A 15,705-nucleotide genomic window follows, 5' to 3' on the forward strand; every position below is an offset into this window, starting at 1 on the left:
GGAAAATGGAATGTCCATCTAAAGGGGCCTGGATGAGCACATCATTATGAATTTACATGTGGAGTATTTGGTAACTCTGGCTGTTATCAAACATAATTAGCTAGAACCATGAGCACATAAATGGGAGGATTACTGTGTTATACAAGTGAGGAAAACAGGGGATCCCTGGGTGGCTCAGCAGTTTGGTGCCTGCCTTTGGCCCAGGGCACGAACCTGGAGTCCCGGGATCGAGTCCCACATCGGGATCCTGGCATGAAACCTGCTTCTCCCTCTGCCTGTGTCTCTGCCTCTCTCTCTCTCTATCATAAATCAATCAATCTCTAAAAAAAAGTGAGGAAAACAGAAAGGATAATGTGTACAATAGAATAAGAAGGGTGTAAACAAGAACTAAAATTCCAGCAGCGCTCAGTAAGTGTAGGTGTGTATTTGTATGTATTTTTCTGAGCAGAGTGTGGGAAGATCCACATTGGATGGTCAGTATCAATTACCTGAGGTGAAAGGGAGTTGGCAAGAAGATTTTTTGCTTTCTGTTTGCACCTCTTTGGATTCTCTGACTTAATGCAACAAGTGTGTATTACTTATGAAATTAAGAAAAAAAAATTAATGTCAAATGAAATGTAAACAATTATATGACATGTAGATTTAAAAAGCTTCACCAAAGGGCTTCTTTACATAGTAGACTCCCTACCAAATTCCTTCCTCCTCAATTCAATGAACACACTTAAAATATATTTCAATTCACAAAATTTTCGCTGACAATTTTTCTAAGAATGTACTTTGCACTGTGGTATGCTTAGGTCATTTATCCAGGGGAGCTAACCGGAAGAAGGGTTTTGGCTTGCTGGGGAAAATGCTAGATATTACGAGAAAATTGAGATGAGTTAATGGTAACAACCAGCTTTATCAGGAATTCAAAAGCTTGGGAAGCTTCAGAACAGACACTCTGCATATTTTTCTTGAAATGAAAAACCAGTATAGGTTTGCATATATTTGTAAGTCTTAGTTTTAAAGATGTGTCCATTCTCTGCTTATGTATCATTCATCCAGCATCTGAAGGCCTGATTTTTCAGGTCTCCTTTCTCAATACTGAGCAAGTACTAATCTGGCATTTTCTAGAGTAACCTGTCACCAAGCCTGTGCTCTAGAGCGTTCCGTGTATTTATTAGACCCAAGAACAGAAAAGTATTAGGTGCTTTTTAAATATCTTTGTATAATTTATATATTTATATTAGAAAGGTATATATGTTTCCTTTGTGTTTCCTACAGCCACCATAGTCTTTTTAAAATGGAGTACATAAATAAAAATAAATATGAAATGTGTAATGATGCTGTTCATGGGGAGAGGGCAGATGTCTGATATGGTTGATAGGTGGAGGGTCAATCACCTTTGAATTTCCCTCAATTTCCAGCTGAAGTATTGAATTGGTTTCCATCTAACAGGTGATTGGTGGGAGGAAAAGCCTTTTTGCTTTGAACTCATTGTAGACCAGTAAATTTGCCAGGCATCTACCTCGTCCATAAAATTGCAAGGAAGGGATGTCGATACCAAAAGCAAAAATTATTGTGAAGAAGATGGGATGAGATGTATGAATTGTTCTGAGGTCCTGGGAACTGGCTGGATCAGGCCAAGGAATACTGTTGTTAATTTGCTGCCTGGTTGGCCCCCAAACCAAACCAAACCAAAACAAAACAAAACACTCACAGGTATATCTTTAACAATATTCTATTTTGCATTAAGTAAAGGTATTTTTCAGTTATGTGAGATTTGTTAAGACACATCAAGTCTCTGGGCTGCCCCTAGATTAAATGCTTACGGCTCTAGGAATGAACCCAATGCATGGCAGCCCTTTAAACAGGGCGAAGCAGAGCATCTTGTGTTTTGCTTTCCTTCAACGTGCTAAGGGACTTGACCCAACCTGTTCCATATGCCAGAATGTCTCTTGTCCTTTTAGCCTAAGGGCATTTCTGCAGCCTCCTGGAGGTCCTGCAACTGGACCACTCCTGATCCATGTGAATTCTAGACATTTTGAAGCCATAGGGGGAAAATTATTCTTTGGACTGGAACTTTTGGAGGAAATTGAAATGTATGCAAGTTTTAAAATGCACTTTCCACATCTGAAACCATTTTATGGACACAAGAGGATAATACTGGAATGTACATAATTTGGTTTCCTCATAAAGTTTGGTATTTTTGAGACTAAGAACTGAACATGGTTTTTTTTTTTTTTTTTTGTGAGAAATGTGAGCTTTTCTTTTTAATCACGAAGTCCAAGAAAACATTTTATTTATTAATTATTCCATTTTTGCAAAAGAAAAAAAATCACCTCAGGACTCCTATCCTCTGTGAGAAGAGGAAGAGTTCCAGCAAGGACAGCCCTCTTTAGGAGAAGGTGTGCCTGGGGTTGCTGTATCAAAAGGGAACAAGCCACTTTCCTTTGGCTGTATCTGCTCCAGAGCTCTATTTAGTGTTTCCTATTCTGTTCTATACCCTTTAGGGTCGAGGTGTTTGGGGGTAAAGCCATTATACACACCACCTCACCTCAAATAGCACACATGCGCACACACAAAGTCCAGAAGAAAGAGCAAAACAGCTCTGTTATGTTACCTTACATCAAGTACAACACATAAGGATCTATGAGGCAGAGATTTGAGAGGGTCTGCTTTGTTCTGTTCAGTGCACATGAGCTCCTCAGGGCGCTGGTGTAGAGCTGCCAGGTACAATAAAGGACCCTGAGTTACATTTGGACTTCAGATAAACAATGAAAGCTGGCAATATTTGGGACATTGGGACACAGTATTGCGTGCATTCATTGTTTATCTGAAATTGAAATGTACGTGGGTGCTTTGTATTTATATTTGCAAAATCTGGCAACCCTCCTGTGGGGTCTTCATTCTAGCCTTTTGAGGGCACTCTATATTTCTTCACTCACTCATTCACTCAACAAACTCTTCTGGAACATTTACTCTGTGCCAGGCTCTGTTCTAGGTCCCGTAGAGACAGCCCCAGACAAGCTAGGTACTGCTCTTGCACTCTTCTAGAACTTTCAGTCTTGGAAAAACAAACAAAAAAAATAGGTATTCAAAAAAAAAAAAAAAGAAGAAGAAGAAGAAAGAAAGAATCAACAAGATAACTTCAGATAGTGATGATGGCACAAATATTGAAGAAGAGTGAGGCTGGTGGTCAGAGAAGGACTCCTGGGAGCACTGACTGAGCTGGGGCTTGAAGGATGAGGAAGGGAGAGCCATGGCAGGCACTGAAGGGAGAGTGTTCCAGGCAGGAGGGATGAGTAAGTGGGAAGGCTTTGAGGCAAGAATGGGGCTGGGCGTGCAAAGAACAGAAAAAAGGCCGATGTGACTGGATGGGTGAGCAAAGGAGCAGGTGGTAATGTATAAGGTCAGAGAGCAATTCGGGGCCATTGCTGGAGCTGGGGAAAGCCAGTGGGGGATTTAATAATCTGATTTATGGTTTTATTTTTTATTTATTTTATCTATCTATCTATCTATCTATCTATCTATCTATCTATCTATCTAACATCTATCTATCTATTTATAGATGGAGGGGTTAGGAGAGGGCAGAGGGAGAGAGAGAATCTCAAGCAGGCTCCATACACAGCTTAGAGCCTGACGTGGAGCTCAGTCTCCCAATCTTGAGATCATGACCTGAGCCAAAATCAAGAGTTGGATGCTTAACGACTGAGCTACCCAGGTGCCCCGGATTTATGGTTTTAGAAGATCACTCTGGCTCCTCCAGGGAGACTGTATTTTAAGGAGGAAAGAATGGAGGCTCCGAGGCCATTTAGGAAGCTGCACCCGTCTAGATGATGGTGGTGCACAGGCTAAGCAGGGAGGGGGGCTGATGGATTTGGAACATGTTGGAGAGCCTTGCTGGAGGAATTGCTGGAGAGCCGTGTCGTGGGTGAGGCACAGAGAGGATCCAGATGATTTCCCCCAGCTTCTTAAAGAGAAAACCTTTTCTCTGTTTCCTCCTCTCCCCTTTTTTCTTTCCATTCTCCCTTATACACTGGCCATGTCCCTGCCTGGCCCAACTCTCTAGCTCCTGCTCTTCTGCTGGTGTGCAGCCAGGTTTTCAGTAAGTTCTAGACCTGCCTCTTGTTGCTGCTTGGGGCTGGGGTGGGGAGAGGGGGCTTCGGATCCTAAGGGCAGGGAAGGAGAGGGAGGAAGGAATCCTCTATCACAGTCCCCCTTCTTGGCTCAGCTTTTCGATGTTATTCTAAATGTACTGGGCCTTCCTTTCCTTCCACTGATCTAACTTCAATCTATCATCGCAGGATCCAGGAGTGGGCAAAAGGTGAGAACTTGTCCCATTTTGTAATTCTCCGAAGAACAGCTACACTTGAAGTAAAAATTTCAGACAGGAGTGAGAAAAGGGTCAGCGGCTGGCCCTTGTCCCTTGAATTTTCTGCCGGTGGCAGTTCTGTTTGGGTTTATGATTTTCCAACCAAGAGGTTTCTTTGTCATTCTCAAGGTTAGGAAGAATGGTAAACAGAAAAATAGTAACTAAATCTGCTCAAGGAAATAATATATGTTGGAAGGAAGGAAGCAAGGGGAGAGGGAAGAAGAGCAGGAGAGGGAGGGAGGAAGAGAGGGAGTAACAGCAAGCTGCCCCGAGAGTGACATATGAATGAGGATTTGCTGCTTTTTTTCTTAATCTAATGGTCACCAAGCACCCCCCGCCCCAGCACAGACATAAAGCAGAAGTCATCTGAGAGCCAGGACTGATTCATATCTGGGAGAGAGGGAGGCAATGACTTAGCAGGAAAACAAAACAGAGCAGAAACAAGAACAAAAACAAAATCGCCCTAACTTGGGTTTGATCTTGACCCTGTAGCAGCTGGTGCCGGGAGCCCCTGGGGGGCAGGGCCCCTGTGTCTCCCGTCCTCGCAGCCCGGCAGCTCCTAGCGGGTGGGCCAGGCCAGCATCAGTGCGTGTGGAAGGGAGGAGGAAGGTGCCAAGAGCACCTCTCTGGGCCCCATTACCTCATGTTTAAGGGAAAGGGTTGGACTGAATGAGCTCAAAGGTCCCTTTCAGCTTCAACACTACTGCGTTCCCACACCTCCTCTGTTTGCTCTCTCCTGCTTCATGCTCACAAATTTCTCTGCAGCCAACGCTGTTTTAAAAACTTTCTTTCTTTTCCTTGCCTCTCTTCCCTGCTTCAGGCATCGAGCAGAGTTCCCAGCTGTTTGCTGTTGGCTGCTTATTATACTTAGGCCTTGGGGAGGACAGATAAAGAGATGGCTTGGCGGGTCAGAGTCACATACATGGACAGCTTTGTGTTAGTATAGGGTCAAGGACCAGAGAAAAGATCTGTGAAATTTAGATTTTTCTTTTTTTCATACTGGTTCTCAAAATGCAGCCGACTGGGATGATCACATCGAGCCCCCTTCTCCTGGAAGCCACAGAAAGCTACTTCCAGAGAGGAGAACTACCAAGTTCTGCAGGGTTTGGAGGCTGGCAGCTGGCCAGAGAAATGGCTCCCAGAGCTCAGAGTAACTGCATCGGAGTTACAGAAACAAATCAATCCTCTATTGCCTGACGTGAGCCTACTGTTTATTCACATGTTGGGGAAAAAAGAAAAAAGAATGTAGAGTATTATTCAGGAAAAAAAAAATCTTATCCCTCCAAGACCATTGCAGCCACTTAGGATTTTGTTTCCCCCCACAGGATTTATTTTTTTCATCATCTTTTCAAAAAGACGATGGTATATTGAAATGGATCACACAAGAATTATCCAAATAGTTATTGGATTTTCTCCTTATTTTTCAGAGGAAAACTTCAATATAAATGAAGAAGAGGGATAACACACACAGAGATCAACCTCTGACACTGTTGTCACTAGATGGAATGGTTTTCTCTGCAGGCGATAGGAAACCCATTTAAATTTGACTTTAACAACATATTTACTTATTTAACATACAAAAACCACGATTTTATCATAAAAATTCTGTGTATTCAGAGGCTCCATTGTGTGACCAAGGACACAGTTTTCCCTCGTTCCAGAGAGCACATTGTGATGTCAGCAATCACAGCAGAAAAAGGAAAGTTTCTCCCTGTTTTATGTAGGTTCCATCTGCAGAGAGAGGGAAAACCTTTTATTTTTTTTAATTTTTTAAAGATTTTATTTATTTATTCATGAGAGACACACACGGGGGGGGTTGGCGGGGAGAGAGAGACAGAGACATAGACAGAGACAGACAGGCAGAGGGAGAAGCAGGCTCCATGCAGGGAGCCTGATGTGGGACTTGATCTCCTGGATCACACCCTGGGCTGAAGGCAGGTGCTAAACCACTGAGCCACCCAGGCATCCCAAGGGGAAACCTTTTAGAAGCCTTGCCATCAATCCCTCACCCTATTTTCATTGGTCATAATGTCATTACATGCACATACCATCCTATATCCTTCACTTGGTAAGGGAATGAGACCATCGTGATTGGCTTAAACTTGCGCTATCAATTAGAAATATAATGTGAGCCACATATGGAATTTTAAATTTTCTAGCAGTCACATTAAGAACAACAAGAAGAAATAGATGATATTGATTTTAATATATATTTATTTATCGCTAATATATCTAAAATATTTTTCAACATATATCCAATAAATGATTAATGTTATATTTTACATTTTAAAAAATACCAAAGCTTTGAAATCTAGTGTATATTTACATTCACAGAACATCCCACTTTGGATTAGCCACGTTCCGAGTGCCCCCAAGAACTCTCCACTCTGGCCATGCGGAGCTGTACTTGGAATGTCTTTGCTTTTATGCCTTCTTCATACTTTTTTTTTTTTGTATTATTCCTTGTCTTTAGATTACCTTCTTTCTTCTTCTTCCTTTCCCTCTTCCTCTTCTAGGGAGGCTTTTTTACCCCTCTTTCCAGGTAGGATTAAGCACCATAAGGCTAGGTACACCTCTCCTCTGGCACATGTCAAATTGAAGCGTATTTACCCTCTCATTAGATGGTAGGTTTCTTGAGGGTAGGGGCTGTGCTTTGATCTCTGTAACCCCATGGCCTAGCACACAACGCCCACTTGTCACAGCACCTGACAAAGTAGAAGCTCCATGTCTCTTGAATGGATGGATGGATGGATGGATGGATGTAAGATTTCTATTCTCCTTTCTAGTCTTTCCCCATCCATGATTGGAAAGCAGCCCTCCCCAGCTTCCTGCCTATGAAAACTGTTATTTTCCTAGGGCTGTCATATCGAAGTACCCCAAATTGAGTGGCTTAAACCACGAGAATGTTTTGTTTTTCAGTTCTGCAAAATAGAAGCCAAAAATCAAGGTGTTGGTAGGGTCGGTTCCTTCTGAGGATTGCGAAGGATAATGAGTTCCATACCATAATCCTAGCTTCTGGTACTCAGGCACTCCTTGCCTTGTAGATGGCAGCCTTCTCTCTGTGGCTTCCTTCTGTTGATATCTGTGTTTCCCCTTCTTATAAGGACACCAGTCAAATTGGACTGGAGCCTGCTGCAGTGACCTTATCTTAACTTGATTATCTGCAAAGACCCTGTTTTCAAATAAGGTCACATTCGCAGGTGCTGTGGGTTAGGACTTCAACATCTTTTGTGGGGGGCACAATTTAACCTATAACAAGACTCACAATTGAAGTCAGGTGTATTTATTTTCTCCTGCTGTGTGACAAATTACCACAAATTTAGCAACTTAAAACAACACACACTTATTATCTCATAGTTTCCATAGGTCAGGAGTCCAGGCACAGCTCAGCTGGGTCCCCTGCTCATTCTCACAAGGCTCCAATAAAGGTGTTGGCCAGGGTGTGTTCTCATTTGAAGGTTGAGGAAAGTCTGCTTCAAGCTCATTCTGGTTGTTGGCACAATTCCTGTCCTTGTCCTACAGGACTGAGGGCCCTGGCCTCCTACAGGCTGCCAGCTGGACACTGCCAGCACCTCCCTGCCATGTGGTCTTTTCTCTAGGCAGTCCACAGTGTGGACATTTGCTACTTCATGGCCTGTAGGGGAGAGTCTCTCTCTGTGGCTCCTGATGAAGTTGCTCCCTTCTTATGCTCTCTTTCTCTCTCTCTCCTTCTTTATCCAATTATGGAAGCAGCGTATTCTACTGACATAGTCTATTGGTCATAAGCAAGTCACAGGATTCTACAGGAAGGTGATCCCTGGGCCACAGTAGTTGTGTTTCTTTTTTGGTCTTCCAACTTGCCCATAGCAGCTTTGTTCTGTTTCAGTCTCAGATTCAATAAAATCTGCTAAGGAAGAGAGAGGGGGTCATGTCATGCTCAAGAGATTCCAGTGGCCTCAAGAGAACATAATTTAGAAAATTAAACTCAAATCGATTTTCATTTAATTTTAAATTAAATTACAGCTTTAAATTAAATTAATATTAATTAAATTAATATTAAATCAATAACATCAAATTAATATTGATTATTTAATATTAATTATTGATTATTGAATCATATGAAATATTTACACACTTCTAAATGACATTTATTAAAAAGCAATATTTAAAACTGAAAAAGCTAGACAGACATCATCATCCTCATTATAATAGTAATAGCTGATATCAAAGGCTAACTTTGTGCCAAGCATAATTCTAATACAGTGTACTGTATGGTATCTCATTTCATCCCCCCCACTGACCTCTGTGATGGGGTCTATTACTATTCCCATTTTACAAATGATGACACTGAGATACGGGGGGCCAATGGAATGTCTCAAAGTCACACTAGAGGTAGACATAAGAGACATGAGTTTCAAATTCCTGACCCCAAAGACTGCTTGATGGCAAAACCCTTATACTTAACTGTTAAGCTTGACTGGCTGCCTTTGGAATGGTGCTTCTCAAAGGATTAATGTGGGTGGACATTGATAGTATTTTTCTCTGTGATTCCCTTTTCCCCAATCTTTCCTTATGACTGATCTATTTATCATGAATGATTAATCCGTTCGAATTACAGAAAAGGTATAAACAACTTATAAGGCAAAAGGGATTAGTTTGTAATTAGATATTTCTTAGCTGGCATTGGAGACATTTGAATGGTTCTCTACAGTGAGACATCTTTTTAAAAAAAATTTTATTTATTTATTTTTGGAAGAGAGCTTGTGCACATGTGTGCCTGCGTGACTGGGGGGAGGGGCAGAGGAAGAGAATTTTCAAGTGGGATTCCCTGCAAAACCCAAAGCCCCGATCCTCAGTCCCCAACCCCCTGTCCTGAGCCTCCAGCCCCACTCTGGGCTTAATTTCACAACCCTGAGATTATGACCTGGGCTGAAATCAAGAGTTGGCTACTCAGCTGACTGAGCCACCCAGGTACCCCTACCATGAGACATCTTTAATATTACGTTTCCAGCCTCAATTCTTGCTCACTTGCCTCTGTCCATTCAAATTTGGCAATATTTAAGAGTGCTGTCAGCCATACCACTCAGTAGTCTAAGTATCTATGAGCATATGTGAACACTTTATTTTATTTTAGAAAAATGAAGACAAGAATCAAGAATCTGAAGTCACAGTTTCCATAAGACTGTGACACTGGACTTTTTTGAGAGCGCTTTATATTTGTGAAGTATATGTAGTGATCATACAGGGGAGTAAAGTCATTGATACCCAGAAGATAAATGATGTGAAGAGCGGTTGAAGCACTGGATGATGGCTGACTTTTCCCAGGCCCTGGGCATAAGATCTCTGGAAATCTGTAATTTGACTCAGATCCTAAATTAATTTAATTTAAGATCCTAGTTCTTAGTGTGAAATTTCACTATAGAAGGAATCAACCATTAAAATTTCATGTGAAATTCCAGTCTTTTACAATCACTTACATATCATTTCTCTGGGAGACATCTTCTGACTGATAAAATTGGAGAAATACGTTTGTTAATTTCTCACATACTGTGGTAACAATGACATAATTCAGGATCTACTTAAGGGGGGATGGTTGAGAAGTTTGCAAGAAATAAGCAAAGAGCATTTGTCTCTAAATAGTGACTGAGGACTTTCTATTTTTAATCTGATGAGGTATCATTTCAGGTGCCATGAGCTTTATATACTCATTTATATATCCCCTGACAATCAAAATGGGGCAAGGTCATCTATCTATCAAAAGGAAGAAAATGAAAAAAATTTTAAAAAAGATTTTATTTATTTATTCATGAGAGACAGAGAGAGAGAGAAAGAGAGAGAGAGAGAGAGAGGCAGAGACACAGGCAGAGGGAGAAGCAGGCTCCATGCAGAAGCCCGATGTGGGACTCGATCCCGGGTCTCCAGGACCACTCCCCGGACTGAATGCAGGCGCTAAACCACTGAGCCACCCAGGGATCCCCAGAAAATTAAATTATAATGGTGTTTGCACAACATCCAAGCAGTCCTGCTTCTTCATGCTGAGAGACACAGGTGTCATCAGCAGGCATTTGACAATGCCTACAAGTTAATCTCATTGTCACCTTCCTCTCCCAATCAAGATGGCATCACCTTTCCTTTCTCCTCTGCCCACTCATCATTCAGAAGAGAAAATAAGTGGTTTCCAGCTTGTGGTCCCCATTTTCTCCAATATTCTAAATTCATGTGGTCCTGAGCCTACCCATCTGAGACCCGTTTGTCTCTTCCCTCACTTCTACCCCACATTCTCGTTTCCATTTATGTGTTTAAAAAAGTTGATCACAAACTTAACTGAGTCTTTGTAAATTTGGGAGATGAGACACAAGACAAATGTAGAGGAGTTAATCAAAACACAAGGTTGCTTTTGTTTTTTCTTTTTCTGAAGGCTAGCTTCCAAAAACTTTGACTACTAGAGGCCAAGATAAATGCTAATGATTCAAAAGAAGGAAGAAACAGTTGACACATTCATTAAATTAGATTGTATTTGTAGCTCTAATGTGAAAAACACTTGTGAGCTTGAGTGAGATCCTTGACTTAAACAATTTTTTTCTCTCCAAATGAAAATATCTTTTTACTGATTTTTGAAAGTCATATAGTACACTCCTTCTCAATCCTCCCTGAGTGTCAGAATCACTCTGATAAGTGGTAAACCTAATAGTAGATTATTAGTCCTAGAGTTTCTGATTTAATAGGTCAGTGATGAGACCCAAGGTCCTGGATTTCTAATAACACTGGATGATAGAGTTCCAAGTACTCCGGAAGAACACAAAAGAGAAGGTTATGGATCACTTAGAATGCTATCAATAAAGAGAAATCCTGTTAACTGTTTAGTGTACGTTCTTTTAGTCTTTGATACACTCATGAGGCAGACATTGCAGGGAGCTGATCTCTATCCTGGATTACATCTACAGCAGCAACAGTCCCCTTCTGAGAAACCAAATTGCACAGGTCCCCTTACAGCTAGTCCTGTCACAGTAGTAATGTGACACAGTTTGGGCCAATGAAATGTTAAACAGAAGTGTATGTGGGGATGGCCTTTTGGAAATACTATCATCTTCCTGGCTAGGGGAAAAAAAAAAAAAAAAAGATTAAATTGGCTTTTGCTTTTCTACTTTGCCCTTCCCTCTTCATCCTGCCTGGAGCTTAGAAGAGAATCCTAAACAGATGGCAGTCATTTTGTGACCATACATGAAGGATGGTGGTCTGGGAGGCTAGAAGGTAGTTGGTTTTTTGAGCAACAACACCAGCTCTTTTTTAGGTGAAAAAAAAAAAAAAAACTTTCCACGTCAATTCATAGATACTTTCTACATTTGTTTTAATGTCTACATAGAATTCCATTGTTTGGATATACTGTAACTGAATTTTGTAAACCAATCCTTCATTAATGGACATTCAAGTTCTAATTTTTTTTTTTTTTTTTGTACCCATGAAAAAGAACACAATACCTGAGGTTTGTTCTGGGAATGGGGAGACTTGGCCATCATCTGCCTTATTGCTCACAAACACTGAAGTGTGTTCGCTTCCTGTCCCAGGATGATCAGTGATAGGAACAGGAATACAGGCCTGTAGTATATGTCTGGCTTTTCTGGCTTGAATAAGGAAATTCCAATAACTAATTATAGAGTTCCTCAAATCGGGGTCATTTCAAGAAATACTGTGTGTTTATCCCTTTTCATAGTCTGGCATAAAAAGGTCAGAAGGATAGGCCTTCTGGAAAAGTCTAGTCTTATCTCTCATAGGTGCAAGTACTTGGACAAAAAGACACACATTTATCCCTAACACTTATTTTCAGAGATGATTTAGTCAAAACATATAGAGAGAGATTAAAATTTAAAAATTCTCTAGTGACATGATCTGACTCAAAATGAACCCAATTTCGCTTTTTAAACATACTGCTTAACCCAACTGCATTCAGAGTTAAGAAGGACCTCACAGAGTATTCTAAAACAATGGGTGGGTATTGCTTTACATTTGCGTTAATAAAGAGATCATTTTGAAAAATTTTGCCCAAACAATGGAAGTTGACTACAAAGGCAAATTTATCCCTTCTTTCTTTCAAATAAAAAAATTTGCCAGTGATTAAAAATGAAATAACACTTTTTCAGTTTCAAGTATTTGAAGCTCCACCGGGCACCCCAATAAATGTATAATCAGTTTCCCTTTTTGCTGTGACTTCTATGAACTCAAACCAAACCTGAATCCCACTACTGAATAATCATATAAGACCTTATGACACAAGATTCCAGAGACTAGTGAGCCCTTAACTACAAGCAAAGAAAAATATCGAGACTTTCAAATGGGCAAAAGCAATTACCAGACATCTTTTCAAAGGAATGTTAGAGGCTCTGGGATTATGTGATGTTCTAGGAATGTGCATCCTTGTTTATTTTTGGACTTATTTTACAACTCCTTAAAGCACAGAAAAGTGATAGTAATGCAAATAATTCTTGTCTGTAAAGATAAAAATAGTGGTGCCTGGGTGGCTCAGCTGGTTGAACATCTGCCTTCTGCTTGGGTCATGGTCCCAGGGACCTGGGATCCACCCTGCATCAGGCTTCCTGCTCAGTGGGGAGCCTGCTTCTCCCTCTCCCTCTGCCTGCCCTTCCCCCTGCTTGTGCTCTCTGTCTCTCTGTCAAATAAATAAATAAAACTTAAAAAAAAATACAAATAGTTTGTCTGCAGAATGTAGTTGATTATTGCTCTACGGGTAGACCACGTTTTGCAAATTCATCTCAACATTTCTTCACTGTATTTATAATTTGTACCATATTTATAATCTATGTTTATAATCTGTTCAGTCTTTTCTGTAGGTCAGCTACCTCTCCTCTCTCTGCTAACCATCCTCCAGCCATCTACTGTTGTCTTTCCTGGAGCCTCTTTCTGCTTATGAGCTAATAACTTGTACGATTACTTTATTAACTTGCTGAGATTTTAAGAAGGTGAATAGATGACTATGTGTATGATGTCTTCTGGAAATTCCTCTATGCTTTTTTCATTTTTATTTTCTGTGAAGGACTGGATTGTAGCCTTTCAAAACTCATGTGTTGAAATCCTAACCCCCAGTCCCTCAGAATGTGGTCTGCCTTGGAAATAGGGTCATTGCAGATGAAATTAGTTAGGATGAAATCATATTGGAGTAAGGCGGACTCCACATCCAAAATAACCGGTGTCCTTATGAAAAAGAGGAAATTCGGATGCTGCCTTGCAGGAAGAATGCCATGTGAAGACTGTAGTTATGTTGTTAAAAGCCAGGAGACCCCCAGAAAAAAGGAGAAGGCCTGAACAGATCCTTCCCTAGCTTCTCCAGAAGGAACCAATCTTGCCAAGACCTGATCTTATGCTTCTGGCCTCCAGAACTGTGAGGTAGTACGTTTCTGTTGTTGAAGCTCATGTCTTGTGCTTTGTCATGACAGCCCCAGGAAACTGAAATGCTTTCAAACTCTTTTTTTTTAAAGATTTTATTTATTTATTTATTCATGAAAGACACACACACACAGAGAGAGGCAGAGACACAAGCAGGCTCCATGCAGGGAGCCCAACGTGGGACTTGATCCCAGGTCTCCAGGATCACACCCTGGGCCAAAGGCAGGCACTAAACCACTGAGCCACTCAGGCTGCCCCAAACTCTTCTTTTGATGTGTGTATTCTTGTAGGTCACCTCAAATCTTTTATGGAAGAAGGTGGAAATTAAATAAATAAATAAATAAATAAATAAATAAATAAATAAATAAATAAATTTGGCTTTGGTTACATCCAGCAGCAGTGTCCTAAATGTGGGCTGGGTTGGAGGGTGTGTAAGGGGCCTGTGTTACCTGTTTTGTAGCTCAGCGTGTGTCCGGTACATTTTAATTATTGGGAGTATTGTTAGTATAACTAAATGCATTTGGTGTTCTTCAGTTCCCTTCAAAATTTCACTTGGAGAATTTTTATAACTTCTCTGGTGGGACTATTTCACCTAAATTTGAGTCTCTGTGTTAAGCAGGTGCTAGGCTATATTCTCACCTAGGGGTCAGGGGGTTTGAACCAAACAAACACAAATAGAGTGTGGTTCTCTCTCTCAAAATGCTGATAATCAGCACTGTCTTCTCCTTGGCTTTGTTAGGAGCCTCCCCCTCATCCTGGGTCTGGTGAGAGGTTTTAAAGAAGCAACACAAATCAGAAAACCATCTCATGTTGCTGTTGTCCCTGTTAAAGCAAGAGCACCTCTCTAAAGGAGAAAGTCGGATACACTTGGAGGTAGACAGTTACGCTAAAAAGTCCTGTATTAGGGGTGCCTGCGGGGCTCAGTGGGTTAAACGTTTGCCTTTTGGGGCTCAGGTCATGATCTCAGGGTCTTCTTCTCCAAGGAAGGGAGCCTGCCTCACTTCCCCCTGCTCATGCTCTCTCTCTCAAATAAAGAAAACTTTAAAAAAAAAATTCCTACATTAAAGGTGCTGTACATTCATTACGTGACCACTTTATATATCGGTCATTTCTCAATTTAACTTTAATTTTTTTTTTTAAACTGGCTCGGTGCTTAGGAGCTTTCACAGCCAGGGAGTATTGGAAGTGCGGCCTCTTCAAGGCAAACTCCTTAGGGGCAGCCTTATGAAGCCTTTGGACCTTGGTGGCAGTCCTGCACCCCGTCAGTAGGTTGTCTGGAGCTGGGTGACAACCCCCCTCCCTGAGATGAGCCCATAGCTGAGAAGAATTGGGTGGGCGCCAACATGTCCTGTGCCCAGCACACACTCCATCCCTCGCTGTGCAGCTGTGGCCATTTGCATCAGCCTGTGCTATTTATGACACTTCATACTTGCTCAGAAAGAACCGTCTCATTTTCTGACTGCAGCTGCCCACACTGGTCTGGCTGCCGCTGGGGTTTTCCGGCAGGCCACCACGCTGCCACATCGGTTCAGACTTTTCCACGTGTTCTAGGTGGTTCTGCAATCCCAGCTGACTTGGGTTTCATGTTGGTCCATTCATTCATTCATTCAGCCACTGCGTGATCAGCACCTACTATGCACCACACACTGCCCAAGGCTCGGGGCGCACTAGGACGAGGTGCAAATCCTCCCCGAATTTGTTGTGTGGCTTCTTGGCCATTGGTGGTCATCTCTACTTTCTCATCCCTCTGGTTTCAAACCAGATCCTATGCAGAAACCCGCCACCCAGCAAGCTTGTCTTCCCGTTCATTGTCAAATGTGACAACCAGACGGGACCAGTCATTGATCTCCCTGCAGCTCGGCTTCTCGGGTAAGGGCTCAGGTCACACCTGCCCTCTCCCCCCACCGAGGATTCCGCCCTTTCCTCAGGTTTCATTTATCTCCTAACCGTGACTATGCACTGCCTGACCTGGT

At 41.7% G+C, this 15,705-nt stretch overlaps 1 long non-coding RNA gene across 1 annotated transcript in view; it reads left to right on the forward strand.

Moving 5' to 3' along the window:
- Positions 1-15,705, forward strand: part of LOC144288728 (uncharacterized) — an 87,517-nt gene that overhangs the window by 2,851 nt on the left and 68,961 nt on the right. The gene's annotated exons all lie outside the window — the stretch shown is intronic.

This window comes from Canis aureus, chromosome 18, assembly GCF_053574225.1.
Source record: "Canis aureus isolate CA01 chromosome 18, VMU_Caureus_v.1.0, whole genome shotgun sequence".
NCBI classification, from domain to species: domain Eukaryota; kingdom Metazoa; phylum Chordata; class Mammalia; order Carnivora; family Canidae; genus Canis; species Canis aureus.